Source organism: Sciurus vulgaris (genome assembly GCF_902686455.1).
Source record: "Sciurus vulgaris genome assembly, chromosome: 4".
Classification (NCBI taxonomy): Eukaryota; Metazoa; Chordata; class Mammalia; order Rodentia; family Sciuridae; genus Sciurus; species Sciurus vulgaris.
Window position 1 is genome coordinate 142,760,928 of NC_136464.1, and position 12,751 is coordinate 142,773,678.

The 12,751-nt window shown below is 31.8% G+C and overlaps 1 protein-coding gene across 1 annotated transcript in view; it reads left to right on the plus strand.

Moving 5' to 3' along the window:
- GTF2F2 (general transcription factor IIF subunit 2) overlaps nucleotides 1–12,751 on the plus strand; it is a 155,472-nt gene that overhangs the window by 58,301 nt on the left and 84,420 nt on the right. The gene's annotated exons all lie outside the window — the stretch shown is intronic.

The following is a 12,751-nucleotide window of genomic DNA, read 5'->3' on the forward strand; positions in this document are numbered from 1 at the left end:
TGCAGTCTATTCTTTTTCCTCCCTCCTTCTGAAATTTTAACTAAACAAATGTTTTGAACATATGCTCAGCTGTTTCATGTTTCTTATATGTCTCTGTTCTGGGTTGTTTTGTTTCGTTTTTGGTCTTTTTTCTTTCTGTGCTACACTCTAGAAAGTTTATTTTTCCTATATTCCAGCTCTCTAATTATTTCCTTTATTTTTGTCTAATCTGATACTAAACTTGTCCAGTGTGGTTTAAATTATACCTTCTTTATTTTATTTCTAGATGTCTTGTTGGTTCTTTTTTAAATTTATGTTAGATTTCCTTGTCGATATTTTTAAGTCTTTTATTATTATTTTTAATCACAGTCCAGTTTTCTTGTATATATTTGATTCCAATCTCTGATGTCTTTTAGGTCTCTTTAGTGTTGGTGCATTTGCCCATATTTAATGAATCTAGTTTCTTGACTATATGTTGGACATTGTATTTGTAGGATGATTTATAGGAATAACGTGACTTTCAGTGAAAGTTCTTTCCTTCAAAGAAGACTTATACTTGTTCCCACCAGACTCTTGGGATCACTATCTGTTCTGATCCACTGTTTCTGTAATTTATTGCCAGGTAACAAGCTACCTTAAAACTGGGCCTTAAAATGATAATGGTGTAATATTTGTATGCATCGTGCATTGCCTGGGTTAAGCTGTGATTGCTACTTGGACTTATGCTTGGATCCACGTGCAGCTGGAGGATCAGCTACAGTTCAGTGTCCAAGACTGCCTCACTTACTGTCTGAGACTTGGTGCCTCATTTGTCCTAAGTATATCCTCTCCAGTGTACTCTCATCATTTAGTAATCTCATCTTTACTTGGCTGTTGTTTTCCAAAAGAGCACAGGATGCTAGGTCTCTTAAGGTCACTTTAGTTGCAGTCAGTTGGTCACATCAAGAAGAGAAATAAAATGGATTTCATTTACCAGATGAGACTAGCTGTGTGCAGATGCAGGAATGGGAAGAATTGTTGACTGTCATCTTCAGAGGAAGTCTACCACTGTCACCTTAAACCACGCTCAAGGCTTGAGATTTCTTTGATAGGAAGGCTCAGAAGATTGAAACTAGGTGTTATTAGGATGACCATGTAATTTACCATCCATGCTGTAATAATTTTGAGAGTGAAAAGGAACCCTGTTTAAGTATGCCAGGACTCTCAGGTGTAACTAGGGACCTGTGGTCACTCTACTTACACTTTATCAGGGGCTTTTCCACCTCATTACCCTCAGTCCTTTGGGATTTTAATTCTTTGTAATAAAAAACTTCTGTTAGATTTTCCACTTTGTTTAGGTTCTGTCTTTGTTTTCTGTCTGCCTTGTCAAGGGAGGCTGTCTTCACATAGGGTTTTATTTTCCCTGGATTGGCCCATGGCCTCAGGATTCTGATTTTCCCTGTATTTGAGACTTGAAATTCCTATTATCTTGTGATCTTTTTTATTAAACTTTTATAGGTGTTTACAATGGGAGATTTGGTCTAGATAACTTAGCCCTCTGTTATAGAAAATAGGGATAATTATAGTTAATTTACTTGAAATAACAGAGGGAAAAGAACTGAAAGAATTACTGAATGTCAAATGCTTCCTTTCCATAAGAAATATAAATTCTCAAAAGTTCTTTCTAAAGTTGGGAGGTGGGAGAGGAATTAAAGGATTGGAGCCCTTATTACTTTTTAAACTCCTCACTTTTTGACAGTCTATTCTCTGTTATGAAAAATTATTTTTATTATTTGTTTTATCACCTTTCAAGGCTTTAAAGGTTAACACTCTACAATTATTCTCCTGCTATTAACCTTAATTAATTAACCTTATTATTGGTAATTAACCTTATTGTAAATAAGTTTGTATTTTTTCTAGTCTTTTGATCATTGTCTTATTCTTGAATTATTTATTTTTGTTCTTCATTAAAAATTTTTTCTATATGTTAATAGACCTTTATTTTATTCATTTATTTATATGTGGTACTGAGGATCGAACCCAGTGCCTCATACATGCTAGACAAGCGCTCCATCACTGAGCCACAACCTCAGCCCCTTGTTCTTCATTTTTTAGATTGCAATAGTAGTTCCCTTTAAAAAAAAAAAAGAGTTCTTGAGTGAATTTTGCAAGATAAGCAATGTCTTTTCAGGTCTACACTTCAGACTTGTTACTACTTTTTTTCATATTAGATGTATAGTTATAATTTTCTTATTTTCTTCTGTGTGTGTGTGTGTGTGTGTGTAACTTCCATTTCTCAAAACAGAGTTCTAGCTTGTAATAAATGTTTGTTGTTCAAGCTGACTGTATACTCTAACCACTTATATTGAAGAATTGGCTTATTCATTGAACCATACTTTCTTTTTCTCTTTTCCTCATACTTGCTTTCGGTGTTGGAATTTAATTTTTGATAAGTACATATTTTTGTCTTAATTATAAGCTGTGGTCTAATTTGGTCCAGATTGCTTACATTATGTAAAAAATGATGGCTTGTTTTATTTTTCTCAAATTTTGTTGGTAGCAAAATGGATTATACTGTTAATTATTTTTATGGGTTTATTATACTTGACATCTGTCATCTAAGTTACCTTAATTTGTTAAATTAATTAAATTTTCCATATATCTTAATATTTTCTTTAGAAAGGTATACTGATTTGTAGAAGACATGAAATTTTTTTTTTAAAAGAGTTATATTTTTGTATTGATAAGTGCCAGTGTCTTAAGTGGTCCTTGTCATATGTAGTCATCAAAAAATAGAAGTGGTATTCAAATATGGCATGAATCCTCTTCCTACGCTGTCCTAATAAGGAAAGGTCTATTCATTTTATCTAGGGAGAACTTGAAATTTATTTACCTATTCACAGTAGTTTTAAAAAAAGTAGTTTCTATAGTACTTCAAAATAATACATACAGAGGCTTAGTTAAGAGAGATTCTTTGGGAAATCTTTGAATAAATAACTAAGAATGTTCCAAATATGCCAGTTACCCATGTATGAACATTTCTTTCTAATGTTCTTAAAACAACTTGGGGTGAGCAGCCTTACCTCTGAATCCCATCAACATTACAAAGATGGTTCACAAACATTGTTTTCATAAATGGAGAAAAACAGATTTCTGCTTTCTAAAGGGAGAAGGAAGGTTGAGAAAATGTGTGTTGTAGTTGAGAGAGGCATCTCGAACCTGACTGCTGAATTAAAATACTCCATTTCTCACTATGTACTCTAAGATCCGATTCATTCTTTGCTAAGTTTCAGTTTCTCCAGTTGTAAATTGAACATAGCAGTAACAAAAGTGTTTTTAGCAAAGTGCCTGGTATGAGATTGTGCTCAGTAAACATTTGTGACCTTCTTCTTTTAAAAATTCTTTTTTTGTATTTATTTTCTTTCATTATTTTATTATTCTACACGTATGAGTCCATACTTAGACTACAAAGACATTTTTAAACAAGTGTCCATTAAAGACATATTTTTAGAATATGGACCTAAGACAAAGACATCCACAGACTGAAGGTGAAAGGATGGGGAAAAAAACATATCACTCACATGGATCATGTAAACAGGGGTTTCTATATTCATATCAGATAAAATGTACTTTAAAGCAAAGTTAATCAGATGGGACAAAGAAGGCCAGTTCATACTGCTGAAGGAAATTATACGTCAACAAGATATAACAATCATAAATATTTATGCCCCAAACAGTGGAGCATCTGTCTACATCAAACAAACTCTTCTCAATTACAAGAATCATATAAACCATACCACAGTAATACTGGGTAACTTTAACATGCCTCTGTCTCCACTAAATAGATCCTCCAAACAAAAACTAAATAAAGATGCTATACAAGTAAAAAAATAACAATTGATAATTTAGATTTAACAGACACATAGAATATTTCATCCATCCATGGCTGAATACACTTTCAGCAGCATGCAGATCCTTCTCTAATTATAGACCATGTTATGTAAGCTATCACACATGTTGACATACAATTGTAATATTGCCTTAATATATTTTTAGCATCTGTAGGGTTATTTTGATAGCTCCCTTTCCACTGATATTAATTACTGTGTTCTTGCTTTTTTTCTTGATTGGACTTGTTTGATTTTTATCAAATTTTAGCTATATTGTTTCTTGTCTATTTCATATATTTTTGCTCCTACTCTTATTTTTTTCTTCCTACAATATAATTTGAAAGTAATATGTTATTCTTTCTGATACAAGTACTTTAAATTATAAATGTTCATCTGGGTACTGTTTCATCCCAGAGATTCTGATATTTTAAGCTTTTATTATCACTTAGTTCAAAGCACTTTTTATTTACTTGTCTTGTGCTTTGTTCCTTGACCTCAGAGATATTTACTTTATTTTTTTATTAAAATCCTTTTTATTTTTACAGACTGCATTTTGATTCATTGTACACAAATGGGATACAACTTTTCATTTCTATGGTTGTACTCAATGTAGATTCATACCATTCATGTAATCATACATATACATAGGGTAATACTGTCTGTTTCATTCTATCTTTCTGTCCTCTACTCCCTTACACCCCATTTTCCATCCAAAGTTCCGTCATTCTTCTCTTCCCCCCCGCCACCCTCCCTTGTAATATATTGTCATGCACTTATCAGAGAAAACATTTGGCCTTGGTTTTTTGGGCTTGGCCTATTTCACTTAGCCTCTGAGATATAAGTGTGCCATTTAATTTTAAAATTAGTTGACATATGGGAGTGGGGTTCTATATATCTTAAGGTGATCAATTTCTAATGGAATAATCATGCAGGAAATAGTCAAATTTAAAAAAAGTAATAGAATATTTTTTATGTTGATTATATTGGTTACATACATGTCAAAACTTATCAAATTATATACTTCAAATATATGCATTTTATTGTACTTCAGTTATACTTTAATAAAACTATGGAAAAAATATGGGCCAAGAAAATGAATTATTTTGGCCCGTATCATATTAAAATAAATGTAAAAGAAATTTGTCATTAATGTCAAAGAAAGATGGTATTAGCAACTTGAGTTAGGTGTATGTTCAATCCAGCAAGATTGACCAAGCATTGCCAGTTGTTTCTGTACATCCCTATATGGTTTTATTAAACATTGTTATGAACTTGGTGATTAGGCATCTTCCTTGAGTCCTTAAGAGTGAGAACACTTTTCTATTAGTCCTCATTCTGTTTTGGTTAATTAATACAATATTATTAAGTGACTAAAAACCAAAAGATGTATTGGTTCCAAGGCAGCTTTCAGGGATTTCGCAGTTGGTCTTGGTTCACTTTTTTGATTTATTAGTTAATTTTCAAAATCTTTACTGTTTTCAGTGATTCTTTTTACATGGATTCTCATGTTTAGATCACCCCCAACCCTCCCCAGTACTAGGGAGTGAACCCAGGTGCACTTTACCATCGAACTATATATCCTCAGCCCTGTTTTTAATTTTGATACAGGGTTTTGCTAAGTTGTCAAGGCTGTCCTTGAACTTGGCCATCCTCCTGCCTGAACCTCTCAAATAGCTGGGATTATGGGTGTACACCATTATTCCTTGCTTGTGCTTGAGTCTTTAAAGGGTTTACTGATATTTGCCTGTTAGGTAACTGTGCAAAATAAGGTTTTTAAATAGCAATTTTACATTTTGTCATAAAGCTATATAATAAGAAAAACAATTGGTGTGTATTTAGAAGTGAATATAAATCTATTTGCCTGTGGATGAATGAGTGTTGCCTTTAAGCGATCATATTGCAGCTGTGTGAGACTGGAAAACTTACTGAGGGTTTCTTTGGTCACTTTTTGCCCATTTTTGTAAAAATAATGTGAGTTTTAGCATTAGTACTCTAGCACTTTAGCTTTCATCTACAAAAGCTAACTGAAGACTTTCTTGATGCATCTGTTCATTTTGTTGGGGGAAATGTTGAATTGTTTGAATCGTTTATGACAAGTTTGTTAATTTGGACAAATGGAGACATTGTCTGCTGGTTAAAGCAGTAGCAATCACCCTACCCCCTGGAGATAGTCCGTTTGTAATCCTTTCTTCATTCATATCTTACTGTTTCTAAGAACTTGGCCATTCTCTCTTCCAGCTCCCACCAATTCCATTTTTAAGATGACATTTCTCTTTCTCACTGTTCATACTTTACTCCTTCCCAAATGACTCTGAAACAGAGCATTCAAATGCCTTGTGATCTTAAGTATTTTTTTAAAGTTGCCTGATACTGTAGGGAAACAGGATTACATCCCTTCTTGTACCTCTGCACTTCTCCTCCACCTCCAGTTGGGGCAGTACAAAAAGTTTACTGAATCTCAGAAATATGTAATGTTGTTCCTTTGTTGACTTGATATATAAATACCTTCCTTCCTCCCATTTGCTTAAAGATATTCTACTTTATCTTGGATGTTCCCTGAAAGAATTCTTAGTTCATATTTAAAAATCGGTTTCATAGTTACTCCCATTTGGCAGCTATTTCTTCTCCATTGAATCCAGTAGTCTGCCCTGTTCACGTAAGTCTCTTTCCTGTTTAGAGATCTTATCCCTGACCTACTCATCAACCCCTCTCACTTCTTTGGCTATAGTTCCACCATTCTCTACCCTAGTCTTTTCTTGCAGCATGCTCACTCAGTAAGCTGAATATCCTTTTGGTTAACTGTGGGCTGCTTCCACCATTTTAATCTAAGTCTTGTCCTAGTCTAAAATGGAGGTGCTGATATTCCTTCAGCATTATCTTGCCCTTTGTCAAGCCTCATGTCCTCTATTGAACTTTTTACTGAGTTCTTCCAGTCCACTCTGAAGACAGTATCACTCAGTGGTTAAGAGCTTGACCCTTTTGAAGGTTGTTTGTTAGCTGTGTGACTGAGCACAAGTTGCCTAACTATGTGAGTCTCTGTTTCTTAATCTGTAAAATAAGGGTTCTAATACTACCCACCTCTGTCTGTTAGGATTAACCACTCTAACAGGCATCTCAAAATATCTGTGACTTAAATACATTTTTTTTTTCCTTTTAAGGGAAGGTCTAAGGTCTGTTGGTTCCATGGTCATCAGCAGCTCTCTGATATCATTAGCTTGTGACTTAAATGGTGATCCAGAATGACTACCGTGGCTATAAAAGTCTCACTGTGCTTAGATTCCATTGGTCATAACTTGATAAACTTGGCTACAGCCTACTAGCAGCCACAGAGCACTGTGAAGTGCAAATTAACCTGCTTACAGTTACCACCCTGAATTATATTTGATTTCTAACAAAGAAGGGGAAAATGGATAATGGGAAAATAGCCAGTAATCTTTATTTAGGATCTCATGAGATTGTTGTGTGTTGGGTGCTTTGAAGGTGATAAAACATACAAAGATTTAGTGTTGTACCTGATACTGCATACCACCTCAGCAAATGCCAGATGTTTTTATTATCTCCTTTCTTAAGGGTCAGATACCCAGCATCTTCTGCTTTTTCTTATTCTTTTTGACTCATTCAAGTACTTTCCAAGAGGGGTAATCTTTTCTAATTTACAGAAATGACCATACAGATTTCTTTGCAGGAAAAAGGTAGATAGGTGGTGGTTATTGGAAAACCTTTAGTTTCCATAGTAGTTTTATTCTTTTACTTCATTAGTCATTCCTAATATTAGAGAACTGCTCTTTTTACTTTGATTTTGAAGTTTCCAGCTGTTTTCATTTTCCACTGCCTTAAACCTGCTTTGAAACAAACTACTGTAAGATGCATGTTCAGTTTAAAATATAAAGTGAGTTAAAAGTAATTCTGCTTGAAATTTTTTATTACATCCTTTAGTTAAATGGTCTTTGGGTGATTCAGAATGAAGATTAGGATGAGTTGTACTTAATGCATTGATAGCCTTTGACTTCACTTAAGCATTTCAATGTTAACTGTCAAAATTTATATGTATTTTATACAAGCACGAGTTTGTTATTTTCTTCATATCCATCATTAATGAATTTTACAATATACAGTAATGCTTTGTTCTGTAATAGCAAGAGGTATAGTTGAACCTCCTTTTTCTTGCCTCTCATTAAGTGTAATCTAAATTTTCACAGGAACACAAAGAAAAGGAGAAGAAAGTATAATTGGGAAACACAGTGACATTTTAATGTATCCTACTTCCAGTTTTCAAAGTAGCTGAATTTTATATAGTGAATCTTAATGTGCTGGTTTTTTGGCTGCATTATAACAATTAGACATGCATATTGTGATTTCAGCTTTGGGTTGTTTTATAAATCAGTCATGTATGATTTTTTTTTTAAATATTATACAACCTGGTGACTATAGTTAATAACAGTGTATACTTATAAAGGATTCTCACTGATAAAAAATAAGTATGTGAGGAAATATATATGTTATTTAGCATGATTAGTCATTCCATGATGTGTACGTATTTCAAAACATTCTGTTCTACACCATAAATATATATAACTTTTATTTGTCAATTTAAAAAATTAAAAAGAAAATCCCCTCTGAAGGAATTGCCTATGACTTATAGATTTTTGGTGTTTTTAATACTTACCTAGCCTTTATTAATAATTATTTCCATGCACAGCTGTGTGTAGTCTTTCTTTTTTTCAGGTGTAGGAATTTCTTTTAAAACATCTTTTGTACAGAAAAAATTCAGAAATCAAAATAGTTTTGTTAGGATATGTCATAGTATCTTCATTTGTATTTATTTAAAATATTTTTTAAAATAAATATAAATAAAAATTTGTCAAATAGTATGATACCAAAAGTAAATTCCAAATATTCTCATTCTCTTTTAAGAAAACACATTAAATGATGAAAGTTATCAAATTTAAGCAACCATTGAGATAAAAATTAGCATCTTTCAACATTTCTTAAGTATCCTAAAAAATGAGTGAATAAATGTATTAGGCAAGCAAATCAGTGAGGTGCATTAAGAATAAATCAACAGGGCTGGGGTTGTGGCTCAGTGGTAGAGCACTTGCCTAGCATGAGTGAGGCACTGGGTTTGATCCTCAGCACCGCATATACATAAATGAATTTTAAAAAAGGTCTGTCAACATAAAAAAATGTAAAAAAATAAATAAATCAACAGATTTGCTCAGTTTTACACTTTAATAATGTAGAATAATTTGTGTTCAACATTCTAGAAGACAGTATCAAAATTGCTTTTACACACTTGAACCTATCTTCAAATAGGATTTTCTAAAATTTAACTAGATTTTGTTTGGGTAATTATTAAAACTTGTTTTAAATGTAATTGAATACTCTGGAATTCTTGATTTGGAAAAACATGCTCTTGGTTAACTTACGTTTTTTAATAGGAAACAGGTTTTTAATATATGTAATGAGTTATATTCTAATTGTCTTATTCTTCAATATTTTCTAAAATAACTAGGTTGAAATAAAACTATGGTTTTAGTATTTAACACAAAATGCTTAAGATACATCTTGGCACTGATAGAAATTTTAATTATCATTCATTTTTAACAATTTATTATTCATTTTTAACATAGCAGTGATTTTTGTGTGATAGAAACTCTCGAGCCATTGTATATTTTTGTCAAGAAAAGTAAGAATACACTCTTTATAAATTATTTTAGATTTTATTTTATATTTCTCTCTGCCCAGCATGTGTTCCTTTGGCGTTTGTTGACAGAAACAATTTAATTTTAATATCAATATAAGCAAAATATGATTAGGAAGACAAGTCTACTACAGAAGAGATCATTATGTGTTTCAAAGTTAGATACAAATCATTTCTAAGTTGTATGCTGTTTTGTATAGTTCATAGTACATCTCTGCTTCACTACCAAGGATAATTAATGATTCAAATGCTATAATTTTAACCATGACTAACACCACTGCATTTAAGTTAATTATAATTTATTAGATAGGCATATCTTTAAGATTGCATGATCCACTTGTATTACTCCCATTGATTTTAAATTGCTGATACAACAGCAGCTATGTTTATTTTGTTGTTGTATTTTTTTACATCAGGCTAGAAAGTAATTCCCAAGAAACTCATATTTTTTAATTAATAAAATAAAATGTGTTTGCTCATAATAATTTAAAGAATATTTTTGTGTCTTATAATATTTCATCACAGAATTAAGGATGCATTTGTTAAAAGTTCTCTGTTTAAGTAGAAGGCCTAATTAATGTAAGTATGCATTTTTATGCCTGTTTTTCATGACTGTGACTGTACCTCTGCACTAGATAATAATGCTGTTTTTGAAAGTCTGTGAAGTGTGCAACACTTTACATAAAACTCAGAATTTAATTTAAACCTTTCAAAAGCCCTATCAAATAATCACTGTTTTCCCTGTTTTGCTATGCAGAGGTTAAAATTTTAAAAGTTAAGGATCTTGCTTATGATCCTGTGAGTAGGTTAGTGGAATTTGAACCCAAGACTGACTCCAGGACCTACGTGAGTTTCATTGTACCATATTTTCTCTCATAATTTATTAGTTCTGTAGATTGTACAAGTTGTAACAAGTTAACCTTCTTTTCAGCAAACCTGATATGTAAGAATCTAGATTCACAAACAGATAAATTTGAAATATTCTTTAGTCTTGTGAGATAGATGATTCACTTCATGTTCTTTAACTGACATGACATGACATTTAAAATATTACTTGCTTTTCCAAAGTGCAGTTTTTCACTTAACATATTAGGAATAATTGCATCGTGAGATTCTGTATTTTAGTATTTTCTATTCGGTTCTACTTCGTGAATGCCTATTTTGTGCCATGTTTTAGATGTTAGGAATATAAGTGACCTAAGAAACTGCTGCCTGGAACTGCTGAGTTTTATATCTTGTTTCCATGATCTTGGGCACGTTATTAAACCCTATAAGTGTCTCTTTCTTCATTTGTAAGGAAATATTTAGTACCTTTCTTGGGTTGTTTGAGGATTAATTGAGATAATGTGTGCTCATAGGATAATATCTGGCACATAGAAAACACTTAACAGATGTTACATTTTATTACTTATAGTTCAAATGCTTAAGGTAGCCATATACATTTTTAAAATATAGTAAAGGTCATCAGCAATGTTTGTATTTTGCATATTTTAAAGTTGGTCCTACAGTCATTGCATGGGCTAATTCCAAGTACAAGAGAATATATTTTAAGCTCAAGGCAACTATAGTAACCTTTTTATTGCCTTTCTTTTAGAAAGACAGATAAAGATTCACTTTGTGATTTGTTCTTTGGGACAATATTTACTCATAAGATATGAGAAAGAAATTCTTCAGTGACTGCAAACAAAATGTGATGAAAGCTTCACTCTGAATTATAATTGACATTTTGTGTGATTTCTTGAGTTTCTTGATAGAAGATATTTCTAAATTATTTCAGAAAACACTAAAATTAAAAACTAGGTATTTTCTATTCATAGTGTATTTGAATATGTAAATCCAGGTACAAGTAATTTTGAATTTTGAACAGTACATTTAGGACTGGGGGTATAGCTCAGTGGCAGAGTGCTTTCCTGCCCTGCATGAGGCCCTGGGTTCAACTCCTAGTGCCCCCCCACACACATGCTAATAATAATAAAAAAAAGGTACATTTATAAAAAGTTACAAGGATAACCAGTCTGGTCAAATTTTCTTCTAGATTATTAAATTGTTTTAAAATACTGTGATTTATCAGAGAAATGCATCCAGGTATGATTTGTTTGCATTTGCAGGTAGTACATAAAAATGAATCTGATATCTTTAGTTGTTTCTCAAAATATTAACTTTATTTCCTAAAATTTAAATTCTTTTTTTGTGAATGGATGCAAGGAGATAGTTCAGCCACATCTCTTGTAAAATGTATCTGTCAGGGCTATTTTTATTTGTAATGAAATCTTGTTAGAAAAAATCTGGCTTTGACATTAAATCACTACTATTTTTTGCATATCTGAGTGAAAATGCCAAAGAAAAGTCACCTCATACATTGAATAGTATATAAACAGTTCAGTTATAGTGACTGTTAGATTTTTACTATTTTCCCCAATTTTGTAGTTCGTTTAAGTCCTAATTAAGTCATTTAAGTAAGAGAATTTGCTATTTTAACAAAAACATTTTCTTCTCAGTATAACATAAAGGAAAAACTGTGTAGTCGATGTGGAGTTTACTGTTGTTTTTAATGTGAATTTTTAGGAAGACTTTTTTGTATAATAGGTTTGAAAAGGTTTCTTACTTAGTAGATACAATTTTTATATTACCCTAAATATTGTAATTGAAAATCTGTTATAGTTCTGTGAATGAATATTAGGTTTATTCATTCTAACTTTTTATGAGTAGTCAAAATTTTGGTATATATGCTAATTTAACAGTATCACCTCATCCGGCATTTAAAAAAAAAAAAAAAACTTTTGTTGAGTTCATTAAAACTGATTTAGTTATCGGTTTTAATGTCTTATTTTTAAAGGAGCAAATTTTAAGATATAATATGTTCTTAGAAACCAGAAAATGAGTGCATAGAAATGATTTAGCTGTTCTTTGTGGGGGAAAGGAGGATGCACTCACATTTAGAGTTTAGTTCGTACATTATTTCATTAAAGCAACCACATGTAAAACAATTTTTAAAGATTTTCTTAAAAATTAGCATAGATAAATCAATACAACTCTGAATCTGAGATTCAGCATCAAGATAGGTGTTGAAAAGAATAAAGTTCTTCAAAGAGAATAATGTTTAGTGATGTTCATTTAATGTTTTTGAGCTTGAAAAATGAACAGATATTTAGGTGATTATGAAAATGGTCTTCTTTATTATTCTGATACCATGTACTCCATT